This window comes from Macrobrachium rosenbergii, chromosome 16 (assembly GCF_040412425.1).
Source record: "Macrobrachium rosenbergii isolate ZJJX-2024 chromosome 16, ASM4041242v1, whole genome shotgun sequence".
Classification (NCBI taxonomy): Eukaryota; Metazoa; Arthropoda; class Malacostraca; order Decapoda; family Palaemonidae; genus Macrobrachium; species Macrobrachium rosenbergii.
In genome coordinates, this window is record NC_089756.1 from 38,416,542 (window position 1) to 38,432,125 (window position 15,584).

The window sequence follows — 15,584 nt, forward strand, 5'->3', positions numbered from 1 at the left end:
AAAAAGCATTTTTCCCTAAGGTAAATATGAACGATGACTTCGTGAACTGATTTCAGCTTAAATACTTTAACTGTGATCGTCTGTCGAGAAGATCTGACCACGAAAAGGAAAACACCCTCTCATCGCTGAGTTTCGTAAAACTGGAGAGACTTTGATAAGCGGTTAGCTCTGGTGGGTTTGCAACCTGACCTGAGGCCAGAATTGTTTCCCGGGTAACTTTCCACTGAAATTGTATCTTGCTGAAGGCGAAATATTTCAGTATGGTCTACGAAGACACATTGTTTACATTTTTCAGTTAGTCTCCATCGCTGTAAGTTATCTACGCTGGGAAACTATTCTTTCATAATCAATGCGTTTATTTTTGAAATTGTGAATGAATGATTTTTTCAGGGGGGAAGTAAGTAAAGATGCGGTTACTTACATACTTTTTAAACCAAAATACAGGACACAAAGGAACAACGTTCTTTGAAATCATATCATTCAACCACGAAGTTTGACGCATGCGCTCAGGAAATCAGGTGCTTGGGAGCGCCGAGAGAGAGAGAAACATTATATGTGAATAAAATGTCTGTGAAAAATCTTTATAGTAAAGTCTGGTCGATTCTTTATTTCAAAACTTTCTTTGCTTTGTTAAGGCGAAACTTTATATTAAGACTCATGGAAATAATACAGGTTCTGATGTTTGTATATTATACCTCAATAAAAAAATAAAATAATTCCGTGTGTATTACTTGCCATTTTTGGACCTGGTCCTACTTGCTTCAGTTTTTGGCAACTGACGACAGATATTTTCCGGCATTTTCTAGATTTTGAGTCTCGCTCGTCATAATAAAAATCAAAAGAGGGAAATGACAGTATGGTGAAATATAACTGAATATAAAATTTTGGCCAAGGGCCAAGCACTGGGACCTGTAGGGTCATTCAGCGCAGAAAGGGAAGGAGAGAGTAAAAAGGTTTGAAAGGTGTAACAGGAGGAAAACCTCGCAGTTGCACTATGAATCAATTGCTAGGAGAGGGTGGAAAGTAAGATGGAAGAAAGAGAGTGTGAAAGGAGGTATAGTAAAAGGAATTTAAGGGGTTGCAGCTAGTGGCCGAAGGGACGCCGCAAAGAACCTGAAGTAACGACACTATGGTATCTCTGAGTTAAACAGTTTTTACTGTGACAAAATTTTTATCACAAACTTTTCATTATAAAAGAATTCAGTTCATAGGAAAATAATTGACGGTTCTGCAGTATTTATACTTTCTGAAGGAAATCATACTATGTAACACATAAAAGGAATTGAAAATGCAAAATCACTCGAAGTTATAAATTTTATTTCCAAATCTGAGAAGTCAGTAAAATCATACAATTGGACCCGGTACCGAAAAATCGTTGAATCATTTTGGTATTTATCAATTGTAATCTCACTGAGATACATTAATTGTGGGAAAATTATTCAGATTAGCAATTAAAATATGCCTCTTTTAACCTGTATAAATCAATTTCATTTGTAGAATTTCAATGTGTCAAGGACTGAATATTATTTAGAATTTACAATGTGTCAAGGACTGAATATATATATATATATATATATATATATATATATATATATATATATATATATATATATATACATATTATATATATATATATATATATATATATATATATATATATATATATATATATATATATATATATATATATATATGTGTGTGTATATATATATATATTATATATACGTGGCTTACTGTTCTCTATTTACATCAAGAAGGAATTGCAATTAAATATAAAACTGATTAGTAAATATGAGGAATATTAATTCATACACAAGCTATAGGAACAAGCGAAACTGCAATATTCGTAAATAAACAAAGAATATTCTCTTTGCTTACAGCATTCTCTCTCTCTCTCTCTCTCTCTCTCTCTCTCTCTCTCTCTCTCTCTCGCTTCTAAACCGATATGTTACTCTTGGATTACATGATTGGGATCAGTTTAGTACAGTGCTGGTAAAATAATAGATGTGAGACAAGTTAGACTCTATGTAAACAAGTAAAACGTATGCCGAAGTTTCTTCGGCGCAATCGAGTTTTCTGTACAGCCGCTACGGCGTATAATCAAGTCCACCGAAAATAGATCTATCTTTCGATGGTCTCGGTATAATGATGCTCCATGACTCGTGACCCGTGAAACTTTACCACGTCCCGGTGGTGGCCTATTCTATATCGTTGCCTGAAGCACGATTATGGCTAATTTCAACCTCAAGTAAAATAAAAACTACTGAGGCTAGAGGGCTGCAATTTGGTATGTTTGATGACTGGAGGATGGATGATCAACACACCCATTTGCAGCCCTCTAGCCTCAGTAGTTTTTAAGATCTGAAGGCGGACAAAAAAAAAAGTGCGGACAGAATACAGTGCGGACGAACAGGCAAAGCCGGCACAATAGTTTTCTTTTACAGGAAACTAAAACTTTGCGTTTAAATAAAGTACTTTTTCTTGAATTCATAAGAAATAGATTAAAAACAAAAAATATCCAGTTTTCGATTACAAAACCGATTAGTAAAGGATTAAATATATTTCAGACTCCCACAGAACAAATGTCAGTCTACTTAGATAAAAAAAAATGTTGTACAAGTAGTCAGTATTTTTTTAACAAAAATATTTTTTCCTCGTTTAGAATTCAGGAAAACAGCTATTTTTCCTAAATCAAATTCAGAAAAAGAGCTACAGACCAATAAGCGCTGAACACAACATGTAAATAGTTCCAGGTAAATCATTTGATTTTAAATTAATGAAAAAAAAGATTAAGCTAAATCAGGATTTGAAATATTAATAAGGATGTCAAGTTACTTGCAGGAAATGTTATCTAATTCCCCTATAGGTTTATTTGTTATTTTTTGTTATTTGTAAGTAATTATATTCAAAGCGTTTTGTTAATGCTTTGTTACTCTCTTCAAGCAAACTTGTCATGATTAATACTTTGCTAACATTAACATCTGTAAATTATGATTTTTTCAATTAGCAAAATTATTGTATAACAAACTAAAAACACACGGCGCACTTCCTTTTAAATTCATAATTGACAGAAGCCTTACTTTAGAATTTTAACTAACTAATCTGTACAAAAATTACATTAAAGGTAGAATGCACTTAAGATTATTTATACAAATATAACAGGACTCTGTCACATTCACTTATCTAAAATGCTTTTGAATATGTCATACACTTTAAATATTAAACCATATTTCCATATTTTCGTCTGTAAAAACAATACAAATACTTTGAAACAGATGAGACTATTGCAACAATGGAAAGTGATATATATATATATATATATATATATATATATATATATATATATATATATATATATATATATATATAACAACATTAGTACACATCCATAATTAATACAAATACAGAATTACAAAGTGATATGGCATATATATATATATATATATATATATATATATATATATATATATATATATATATATATATATAGGTATATAACATACATACGCTCTTTCATGATAACGTTATATAGCCTACCGTACCTAATTGCGTAATTAAGTAACTTCACACACTTGAGCGAGAAGCTAAGCAAAATACAGGATTTAATCATTACCATTTGTTCCCCTCTGATGTATAGAATGAGTTTAAGTGACCTTGCCTACGATAACATATCGTTTTGATTTGCAGCAAGCATATTTATCATTATAGTACTATCAAGATACAATTTGTACTGTACATACCTTAATAATTACATATGTAACTCGTAATGCCTCTTTATATGATACAACATTGTTTTCATCCACACACAAATACGCAAGGGCATAAACAATGTAAGCATACAAGCGTTTAGTACCACTCACTGATGTAAACAAATTCCCTCCCTACTCTTCTTCTTCTTCTTGTTTTCAACTTCTCGCCTTTAGCCACCCATCACACAGGAAAACATAAGCCTACACTTCCCTCTGACGTACGTGTGACATCTCCTCCTGCAAGGGGCGATGATAACCACGGAGTGCGTCGTAGGGTCGTCCTCGTCACACCAGAAGCGCCTTCGGCAGATCCCAAGCCGATCCCGGCGGTAACACTTGCCCGAGCAGTCGCCAACGGTCCCCTGAAGACAGAATAACCCCGGTGACGCATAATGTTAGAGGACTTCACAAAAGGTTTATATAGGTCTATAGGAATATGGGCTTGGTTGGGACTGAGCAATGTTCATTTAGCTGCTAATTCTCTCGTTGGTCTACATCTGTTAAATCATGTTTTCAACATTTGCACCTCTTGATCAGTCTAGCATTCCAAGATGCAACATCGACAGAATTATCTCGAATCTAACTCAAACCCCCAAATCCCACCTCCCCCCCCAACCACCACAGCAATAAAACACAAACACACACACAACACACACCCCTGTCGCCCCCGACAATTAACATCACTTCATTGACTTCACAATCCTTGCATATCCCCAGTAAGAGAGATTCCAAGCAACGTTCTATGTCATTTGTTTTGGGTAGTGTTAAAGTGCAATTTTCAGTAGCGTCTGTTTCATAGCCCAGTCCTTGTAAAAAGTTTCAAGTGCTTTGTGGAATGGATATACCACAAACTGATTTGTTATATGAAAAAGTTCAATGTTTGTTCTAGGACTGGTTTATCTGGATTGATGATGTAATCACTTTGCCAAATTCCAAATTTAGTAACAGTACGGCTAAATAAAAAAATGGTATTTGATTTTTCATTTGCTTTTGCAGACGATTCAGTAGTGCAATACCGATACGATTAAGTGATATTGTTAATTTTACGGGCGCTTTCTTATCCATAAAGTTGTTTACCCTGTTAATTTGTTCAGATAAATATGAAATTTGGGTTTAAAGCATAAGGGCAGAAGTGGTGAAGAATTTTGTTTTTACAAAAGTTAAACCTGTTTCCTAACCTACTAATCTTGTTCGCTGAGTTAATAATCACCCTATTGTCGTGCTAATTCAAAACAATTATATATAAGGCCATTCTCCGGCTTTCGACCGCCAGACTTACACCAACAACCCCGGTAAAGCTTATTTGATTACAAATTCAAATTAAATACGATTGTGTGTGTTATCAAACGTGCGAACTACTTTGTAACGCGCCTGAAAACAGTCTGCAGTCTAGCAGTTCGTTGGCCCGAACCCGCCAGTTTCTATCGTCGAGATAAGAGCATGACTTTGTTTTTAACTTCCAGTTTTAGTATTTTAAGGATTCGTAACTATACTCCGACAACCCAAACACGAAGAAAATACCGGTGCGGTGGTGTGCTAAGGAAAAGAAAAACAATCATGGCTGAAACGGAAATAGAAAAAAAGTGATTGAAAAATGGCGATGGCTTATCGGTTACTGAACAAGTTTGAAGGAGGGAGAATGAACCTTCCGGTTGGCAAGACATTGATGGAACGAAGGTCAGTGTTAACCTGAAATCATTACTCTGATCTTATTTTTATGTGTGCATAATGATGTATTTTAATATTTAACTTGAAAAAGCTTATTTTAAATTTGAGTCTAAAATTTTTACACATGATTTAGTCAAAACCTGTCTCATGCACTTATGGTGAAAGTTTGATTTTATATAAACCATCACTACGAAGAGAGTGCTAGACGTAGTCGAATGATGAGATTTGAGTTTCAATAAAATGCGTTCATTGCCCATCACTACTTATTTATAACTTTTTCTGTTGTTGATTTTGAATTGCATATACAGTACGTTGTTATAGCCAGTCTTGGTATTTTTACATTAAATTACTGTTAAGTTTCAGCAGCTGACTTTATCGCTCCTCTGTGACCACCCACTACCTTACTATCCCTCGGACAATGTGCACAGCGTATTTATACATAAAAAGGCTTTGTGAAAAGGGTATTGCATAAAAAATACAAAAATATTTTACATGTAGTTTATTCAAAACACCTATCTTATACTGTATATTAAAAAGTATTTTTACACTGACAGTCACTTTGAAGAATGTGTGAGTCTAATGTTCTGATATTGTTTTTGAATGAATTACTAGGCCTAACGTATTTGTTGTTTATCAGTGCTTTTGTTTATATCTTTCTTGTACTGATTTTCAACATTACAAGTGCTTATAGAGGATGCTGTACACGGCCTGTCATATTACTGCCATTTGTGATGCTGAAACTCTATATTTAACAACTTTTATGCGCTTAGTACGTGTTACCTATATACCACAACAAACATTAGACTAATTGAGGCACTGTACACAACTGTCCAGACTACCATATAAGTTAGACTTAAAGGCATAGACCTACTAGAGAATGGATTTCGTTTGTAAACCAGGGGATATATATACATATATATATATATATATATATATATATATATATATATATATATATATATATATATATATATATATATAATATGGGTTAAAACGCTTGTCTCACTTGCTCGAGAAAGATTTCGATTCCTGACTGAAGATGAACAAAAGCTGTAATGCCTCCGCTGAAATGAATTAATTATTTGGTATCTATTCTACTATGTGGGGTCGCAACCATGACTATAGAGCAAGACTCCGTCCTCCCTCCCTTTTTCCAATTATCGCCAAAGCTATTCTCTCTATCATTCATACATATTTTTGTCTATATCAAATACAACCTTTTCTTGTGAGATATGAAACATGCACAAATAGACCTAGGGGTAGGCGCACGTAGCTTAAACTAGAATCATGTTCTCAGTTTCTCACTCTGGCTGAAAATTTTCATCACTTGTTTTTATTTTTCAGTTTTTCACTGATTTCTGGATAGCCATTCCTCAGGTTCTCAATAAAGCTTAAGTCACAATTATCAGTATATTATATACATGAGTTGTCAAAGAAAATAACCTTACGGTCATATGGTAAGGTTGTACATCTTTTAGCATACCGGTAATTCATTTGGGAATGTGACATATCTTTTGGTATACGGGCAATTTGACATTGTCAAGTCTTCACAGAGCCGTTACAGAGGCGAGAATATTTTAGACCGATATCAGTTTTGCGATTCCATTCAGGCACCTCCGATGAGGCAGGAGTAAACCAGCCTACATTTCCCGCGCACTCTCGAGTGGCAGCGTTCGTTGCAGCCTGAGAAAGAGTCGATGATGGCCGCCCCCAAGCTTGGAGCTTCCAAGCAACCGAATATCCGCCTGCAAATATTGGCAGGGTCCCTTCGCCAGCATCCTCCGTCGCAGCCTCTGTCAGTGGCGTCGTCGGGTAGCTGGGAAGAGAGGAAACAGCCGCTTTTAGTTGCTTGGTCTTAATGAGTACCTTACCCGGGGAATTATCGTTAAGCACTGGCTGTAACTTTCCATAAGGTACTGCCTTAGATTACTTTGTCTTTGCAATATATAAATATGATTATTGGTGTATCTGTGGCTTCGATTTGCAAAAAAAAAAAATCTATTTCTCGTAGTCCATTGTTTAATGTATGAATATATAAATAAACGCTGACTATACCCAAACGTAAAATCTTAACACTTAAATCCAAGCTATTAATATTGCTGGCCGTATTTCAGAATGTCTTTTTGATGAAAACTGAGTCATGGTAGGATTATCATCATTTACTAATATATATATATATATATATATATATATATATATATATATATATATATATATATATATATATATATTGCTAAATGTAAAGAACATTTTAGACACAATGAACTTCTTTAAATATTTGTTTTACTGAATGAACACTAAATGTCTGACGGATTATACAAATGAAATAGCAGAGTGTTCATACTCACGAATCACACAACAGATTTTACAGACGCACTAAATACTACAAATTTTCATTGCATTAGACTATATTAACAACTAAATGAGGTGCAAACTACGCCTTTTTAATACGCAGTTGTCTCGAAGTCCTTCCTAGTCGACCGAACGGTCCACGAAGAGCGCAGGTGTTTCAAAACTAACATGAGCTGTTCGACAAATATACGAAGGGGCTGATTCATCGAACTCTTAACTTGACTCTTGACTTGCTAAGTCTTTGATTGTTGGTGCAAGGGTATTGCAGAGTGACAGCTCCTTGGACAAATCAAATATGTCTTTATTTATTTGATTTGGGAAGCAATACGGTACTGTTATCATGAAATATTAGTGTTTATCTCGATCATTTTTACGACTATACACACATACAACACTATATATATATATATACACATATATATATATATATATATATATATATATATATATATATATATATATATATATATATATATATATATATATATATATATTGCCTAGATAGGAGGACAGCAATTTGAAGGAAAGTAGACCATTTGTGCCTGTTAGCTAAACGAAATGTAACACCACTAACGAAGGCCAAGTTCTTTCCCAAATTCATCAGATCATCGTAAACTGTATTTCTGACACTTCTCTCGGAAGAAAAATCTCGGTAAATGTAATTCATTTTTGTCTAAATTTATCTCTTATATCTTGCGAAAGAGTTTATTTTGATATTCGCTATATTTACATAACAAATCCTTCGGCGTCATTTCCTTTTCGCCTTATCCTCAAGGATTCTCCTGAAGATATGGGAGTATTGTAAGATAAACAAGAAACGTCTGTTGCCTTCAGATATTCCTTTAAGTATAAGCATATGTCTCTCTCTCTCTCTCTCTCTCTCTCTCTCTCTCTCTCTCTCTCTCTCTCTCTCTCTCTATATATATATATATATATATATATATATATATATATATCAAGCAGTTAGGAATATATAGCCTATCCTCTCTCCCAGTCATTGATAAAAATTGGTTTAATTGTGGAGTAAACATTTCATGGAATACAAAACTGGACATTTGGAAATAAATCGTAACTTACTTAGCACCACTTGAAACTAAACTAAATTACAATTAGTCTGTAACTCAGGCTTCCTGTAGTCTTAGTGAGGTTACATGGCGTAAAATAGAAGCCTAGTCGAGAACATCCTTTCATCCCAACTCAAAAAACATGCTTAAAATAAATGTAATATAGTCAAGTATTTTTACTTCTCACGCTATGCTATCATTACATGGTACTGCAAGGCAAAATAAGACACCATAATCCATATCTTTTTATAAGTTATTGTTTATGTAATAATTATTCATTTAAGTTTATTTAATGGTAGCCATTTATGCCCAATAACTCTACCTCTCAAAGTGGATTAGTTTATACTTCCCAGCTGATCTCATACCTCTGCATACTTACGGCAAGCAAAGATATTCTTTTGATATTCAAATATAAGCCTAGTATAGCAGTCATGAAAACTCGCCAGTAGTTTGAGCTATCAGTGAACTATAATAGGCAGAATAGAGTTATATGAATGACAGCTTTCCGTTCATAAATTTAGACGGATCTTTCCTAGATAATGACCCCCCTTTGCGGCGTGTTTAGTACAAGCTCGTTGGGGATTACCGTAAAAACACAAACTAAAGACTGTAAATATCTTAAAGATAATGACCCCCAGGAAATATTAGTTCTAGATAACGATCCCGACAACCCTTGGGGGTCACTATCTAGGAAAGATCCATTTAGACCTACCGGTAAATTGCGCGCCTCGACGCTGCATATGTAGACAAGAAGTGACGTAACCAGCATCAGTAAGAACAGTTTTCTGTCCATATTTGCGTCCTGTTGTCCTGTCCTTCTCTGAAGAAGTCTAACAACTCTTCAAGTTAGGCCCGATCCCAGCGATAGGATGTTTAGAATCTGCGGTGGAAAAGCAAATGGTTATAATATCTTACTGAATTCTACCAAGTCATCTAAAACATAGGCCTAGACCGAAGTGGATTCATTGACAATAATCATGTGTAAAAGTACGTTACAGCTTAATAATTTCAAAATAATGCAGCGCAATGTTTTAACACTTGAAAATATTCATAATTACTCATGTGAATTGTTGCTGAATCATGATTACATTCAAGGCAAGAGTTGATTAATCTTTATATGGTCTAGTGTCAAGCTCTGTTGTTTATCAAGAAAATCAAACTATACTCCTTCTCGGAATGCTCCGAAAAACGGCTGAATATGCGCCTTGGTTTTAATGTAGCGTAATTTATTTTTTCTCAAATACTTCTTCTGTGATATTAAAAGGTATCTTTCTGAATTGTCGTTACTTCTGCTGAGGGACATTTTTGAATAATCTTGCCTAAAGCAGCACTAAACACTAAGATGACTGAAAATTTCGCTGAATGAAATTGCCAAGCCATAATACACAAACACACATATGTATGTATGTTTGTGTGTACGTGTGTATGTGTTTGTTTGTTTATATCAGTGCATGATACATTAATAAATTTATGAAACTGATTTATGCATGCATTATGACTGAATGACACGGCAGTTTATAAAACTGATGTCACTGATCCGCTGTATGGCAGACAGTCAGGTAGGCAGTTTGAAATATTAATGAAATTAAAATGAAAAAACAAACCTGTTGGAGGTTTTCTGTAAATTCTTAACCTTTTTCATTAAGACTATCAGTTTTCACCCGGTATTTGATGAAACGGCGGTTAGCTAGCCCTAGGAGTTATAGGCGATTAAGTTTACGAACCAGGTTTCAATAGAGACAGTTACATAATAGCGCATTCTATTTAAAATCATCTCTCAGAACGGACTGTGACGGCCATATTGTCAGTTCAGCGTGAGGTTGACTGATGCAAAGAATTTTCTCGGTCGTTTTACTTCCGCGTCTAAAATGTCCTGTTTTGAATTTAGACCACTGCATGATAACAATGGCGACCCGGTTTATGAGAGGCGGAAACAAAGTCCGGAAAAAACATCCTGCAAATTCTTGCTTCTTTCCGCGGCACTTATTTGCGCAGTTACGAAACATTGCAGTTAGCGTGAACAACTTAATTTCCTGAGTTTGTTTTACTTTTCGATATAATTGTCTTTATCTGTAAACAAGCGAGATCCTTCATCCCCTGACACCAATTTAAAACGACTGACGAGCGCTTACTCACGTAGTACTAAGTGTTGTCTTCGGGCAGTGGAACTTCCCACTGGCACTGTTTCTGACTGAGTAAGTGGAGTTGTGCCACGGCTAGACGATCCTTCTATATATCTTACTGCCAGGCTGCCGCCACCCTGAAGGAGTTTGGGGCCTCTGGCAATGTCTTATACGTAGGATGCCCAGTTGCCAAGTGGGCCCGACAGCTGAATGTAGTTTTTGACTGCACATTTTCTAACTGTATCCTGCAAGGGATTTTCCCTCTGTAAATATTTATTATAAACCACCAGAAAACCCTTCAGGATACCAGCGTCCTTTCCGACAAAGATTCGTGAAGTGTCCGGGAGCAGAATGTCGAGATTGATAATAATCTACACAGAACTGGCCAAGAAGCGATGCAGTTGGGTGGGGGTTTGTGGGAATGGGTAACCATCTCATACCCCGTGGGCAAAGATGCCGTGTCACTATTCCCCTCAATGCGTTCATTGTTGACCTAAAGTAATTTCACGGTCACGCACGCGCGCATAAACGCTCTCAGCTGGAGAATTATGAATAAGTCAAATGGCGGAAGAGGAGAAAAAAAAAGTATAAACACAAGCCTCTTATTTTCATTATTACTCAACGATTTTCTCGGAACTCATTCATTGCAAGATAAACACTTGGATTTATGGATGTAACTGTGATAGCAATTTGGTTAATGATCGATGCCTTTGAAAGCCGAACCTCATATACTTGAAAATTGTCGTACCTTTAATTTATTAGTTAGGACTTCATTACCAGAAATTTATGAGGGGCTTTCAAGGATACACAAATTTTTTATTATAAAGACTACAAAACGCAAGCATATATATATATATATATATATATATATATATATATATATATATATATATATATAGACAGATAGATAATATAGAAATACAGTATATATATTTTATGCATGTGTAGCATTTTCACGATTAAAACTTCAGTCACTTGCGTCAGTAACCTACACCGCATATTTTTTTATGTTCCAGTTTAATGGCACGAGTCATTCTATCACGACTATTTAGGAGTCTGACTACTCTCCTCCGCAATAGGGAGAATTCCAAATCACGTGAGGGGGAAATGGGCCCTAAATATTCCGTTAAAATTATGTCGTCTAGCTTCTAGAACACTTTCTACTACATGATCTCTCTGCATGACATATCATATATCGTTCAAGTGAATGTGGTGCCGATAAACACTTTAAAGCTGATTACTTTTATATCAAATATTCCCAGAAGCGTGCATCATGCACTAATGCTTGTACCCTGCTTGAACGACTTTTGCTGTTACAAGGAGCTGATGATAATAAACAGACTGCGAGTTCAAATTTCACCTTTCGAGTTCTCACGGGTACTTGTTGTCCTTTCTAGGGAGATTTCTGCTTGACAGACTTTCTTCTCTCTTTCATTTTGATGGTGCAGTTGTCTGAAGGAACCAGATACCTCCTACGATCGCTTAAAAGAATCGTATAGAATATAATATAGAACTTAGGCCTAAGGCCAAGCGCTGGGACTTGTGTCATTCAGCGCTGAAACTGACATTGACAATAAAAAAGGTTTGAAAGGTGTAACAGGAGGAAAACGTCGCACTTGCACTATGATCAGTTGTTAGGAGGGGGGGAAGGTAAGATAGAAGAAAGAGATTATGAACGGGGGTACAGTAAAACGAATAAAAAATGCTTACAGCTAGCGGCCGAAAGGACGCTGCAAAGAACCTCAAGCAATGCCTACAGTGCACCGCCTGAGGTGCACCGACGGCACCACACCCCTATGGGGAAAGGATCGTATAGCATTGTGCGTTGCCCTAGACTTATTTATAGTTATTTTCTTTAGAGACATATAAAGAAAATAACTAAAAATTAGTTATTTTAGGAGTTATTTTCCTTAAGAGTGCCTCCCAGTATAATTAGATCAGCGAATGTTAAATGTTTTCAAAACCATTTACATTCCCATTTCCTTATTTTTGTTAAGTATTACATAATTTTTTTACGTGTATGCCCCTGTTTACTGTACTTTATGCATTTTAGAGGTTTTGGCACTTAGCCCTCGATTTTGACCCAGAAATTGTGATATTCAGAGGAAGATTCTTTCCTTTTAAATTCAATCTTTGTCTCTTATATTAATATTACTTTATTTTTCTTGCTATAGATGTCGTAATACTGTAAGTTATACCTTCTTTGGAGCCTAGTATGGTCTTTCAGTTTATTAATTTTTCATTCCTCTCTGGTAACGTTACAGCATCCTGCCCACTGTTTTTGTGTAGTGTTTAGCTAATTCAGCATTGTTAGTGTCTATGGCTTTAAACATTAGAAAATGACATCAGATCAACCATTTGGTTTTCTTTAATTTGTCTAAATAGCATTTCCTTTGTTGGAGGCCTATTTAACAAAAGAAATATCGTTGTACAGTACCTGTTTCAAATGACATAGTTAAAAACTTGAAAACCTACAGTACTTCAGAGGTTGGTATCTTGATTTTTAAATCCTTTTGTTTATCACAAAAACGAGACTTCAAGGAAATGTGCTCCTTTAGTCTTCAGTTCGACATCTGGGATATTGAGATTATCTTACAAAAGTTTTGGTAATATCTTCCTCTTTGAAGATCTGAAGTGTCGACTACTCAAGTAGCAAGGAAACACTTGAACTGCTTAATCACAGAAGGCCCTTTGTTTTGGGTGGATAAAACTTTGGACTCTTGCTTTGGTGGTTGGCCTTCATTTTTAGCAATTATTTCCAAATGATGTTTCATGCTTATTTTCTGTTTTTGAATCAATGACCTTGCATCCCCTTTCATCAGTTTTTGGGTTTCTTCTGGAGGCCTCGCGCTCTGTACATTTGTCGTTTAGTTAGCATTTTCCATTTTTTTTTTTTTGTCTTGCAACTACCATGTTGAGTTCCTTGATATTTGTTAATTTTTATTTTTTGTCTTTTAGGGCAAAAAGCTTTCTGGCTATTTTTCATGAGTATTTTCATATTGATAGAATAGAATAGAATATAGAAGTTGGGCCAAAAGCCAAGCGCTGGGGCCTTTAAGATCATTCAGCACTGAAATAGAAATTGACAGTAAAAAGGTTTGAAAGGTGTAACAGGAGGAAAGCATTGCATTTGCACTGTCAGAAAATTGTTGGGAGAAGGTGGAAATTAAGATGGAAGAAAAAGAATATGAAAGGAGGTACAGTAAAAGGAATAAAAGGGGTTGCAGCTAGGGGCCGAAGGGATGCTGCAAAGAACCTTAAGCAATGCCTACAGTGCACTGATGGTAATGCCCTCCTTCTGGGAGTATTTTCATTATTCCATTTTGGATTCAATTTGTCCTAGACGTCAACCTCTTAATGTCAATTAGTACAACCAAACCAGTGAGCTAAAATAGTCGACTCCTGCCGGGACGACCAGTTTTCACCAATGACATTTATATTTTAATGAATTGCATTCTTCGAAAATTTAATCTTTATATGTACCATAAATGAAGATTCTGACAAAACTTTCCTAATGTCTCCAAAACTTGACATTCATTGTCAGTTTTAGTACGGACACAAACTAGTTTACTTCTTACCTTGCATTCTCTGCATACAACAACAGGGTCATGTGGGCTACTCATAGAACATTCATGGGTGTTAAGGATGCCAAAGTCCATTGTTAGGTTTGATGTGTTTTCCTTTGTTATCAGTGTCATTATTCCGGTTTGCCAATCATTGAAGATTAATCACTGCCAGGAATGGCTACCTGTGATCTGGCCATATTAGTTGCAGCTTGGACTCCTTCAACAGCATCTTAATGACCCTGCACAGTATGAACACATAAGCAGGGATCTAAAATATTTCCCCCTACAATTCAAAGTAGTACATCCAGCATTTTCGACCAAATTACTTCTTTTCTGTAATGTACCACACACACTAGTAGCAAAAGCACAGCATAAGGCTCCATAACAAAACATTTCAAAAAGAACAGCTTTATTATTCAAAAGACCAGATTACCAAATTGACAGTATAATAAGACATATACATTCAACATGGTACAATAAAACTGAATAATGCCATGAATAATCTTTTAATATATATAAAAAGTAAAGCTTTAGTATGTTTAAACGAGCATTCAACGAATTTGTCAGTACGATAAACATAAAACACAAAGAAGCCTTGGAGAGATAAGCTGGTCCCTCAGTTGATAACTCAGTCTTTTATTGTAATCCCAGATTTTTAAAAAATAATACCACTGTGAATCTTCTCCAGTGTCTATGTAAACACCTCAAGCTCTGCTGCCTCATTCATCAGCTCCTAAACTTCCAAAGTCCTCGCTATCCATTCCTACTTCCAAATCCAGAATGTGATTCCATTTTAAAAGCTCTACAACCATTTTACAGAGTTCAAGTAAAGTGTGGCTCGACTCAACTTCACTCTCATATCACTGAGGTTTACTGCCTTAGGAAATCTACCCTCTAAACTTAAAGCATCTTGTGTAGATGGATATATTTACGTGGCGAAGATGAGTAAGTGGGGAAGCGATCAATATGATCTATAACTCTGTTGCTCCCTTCATGCTTTTAAACAATGCGAAACCAGAATTACTAACCATAACAGTAAGTCACGGAAGCTGTCACACAGAC

At 35.5% G+C, this 15,584-nt stretch overlaps 1 long non-coding RNA gene across 2 annotated transcripts; it reads right to left on the bottom strand.

The window, feature by feature from the left end:
• Positions 1 to 3,505: 3,505 nt before the first annotated feature.
• LOC136847312 (uncharacterized) lies at positions 3,506 to 11,125 on the bottom strand. 2 transcript variants are annotated; one of them, XR_010855706.1, is made up of 3 exons: positions 10,970 to 11,125; positions 9,546 to 9,713; positions 3,506 to 4,111 (listed from the first exon to the last, which is right to left on the bottom strand). It is a non-coding gene; the product is annotated as an uncharacterized lncRNA (long non-coding RNA). The 2 variants fall into 2 exon arrangements; XR_010855705.1 differs by lacking the exon at positions 3,506 to 4,111 and adding an exon at positions 6,814 to 7,233.
• Positions 11,126 to 15,584: the final 4,459 nt, after the last annotated feature.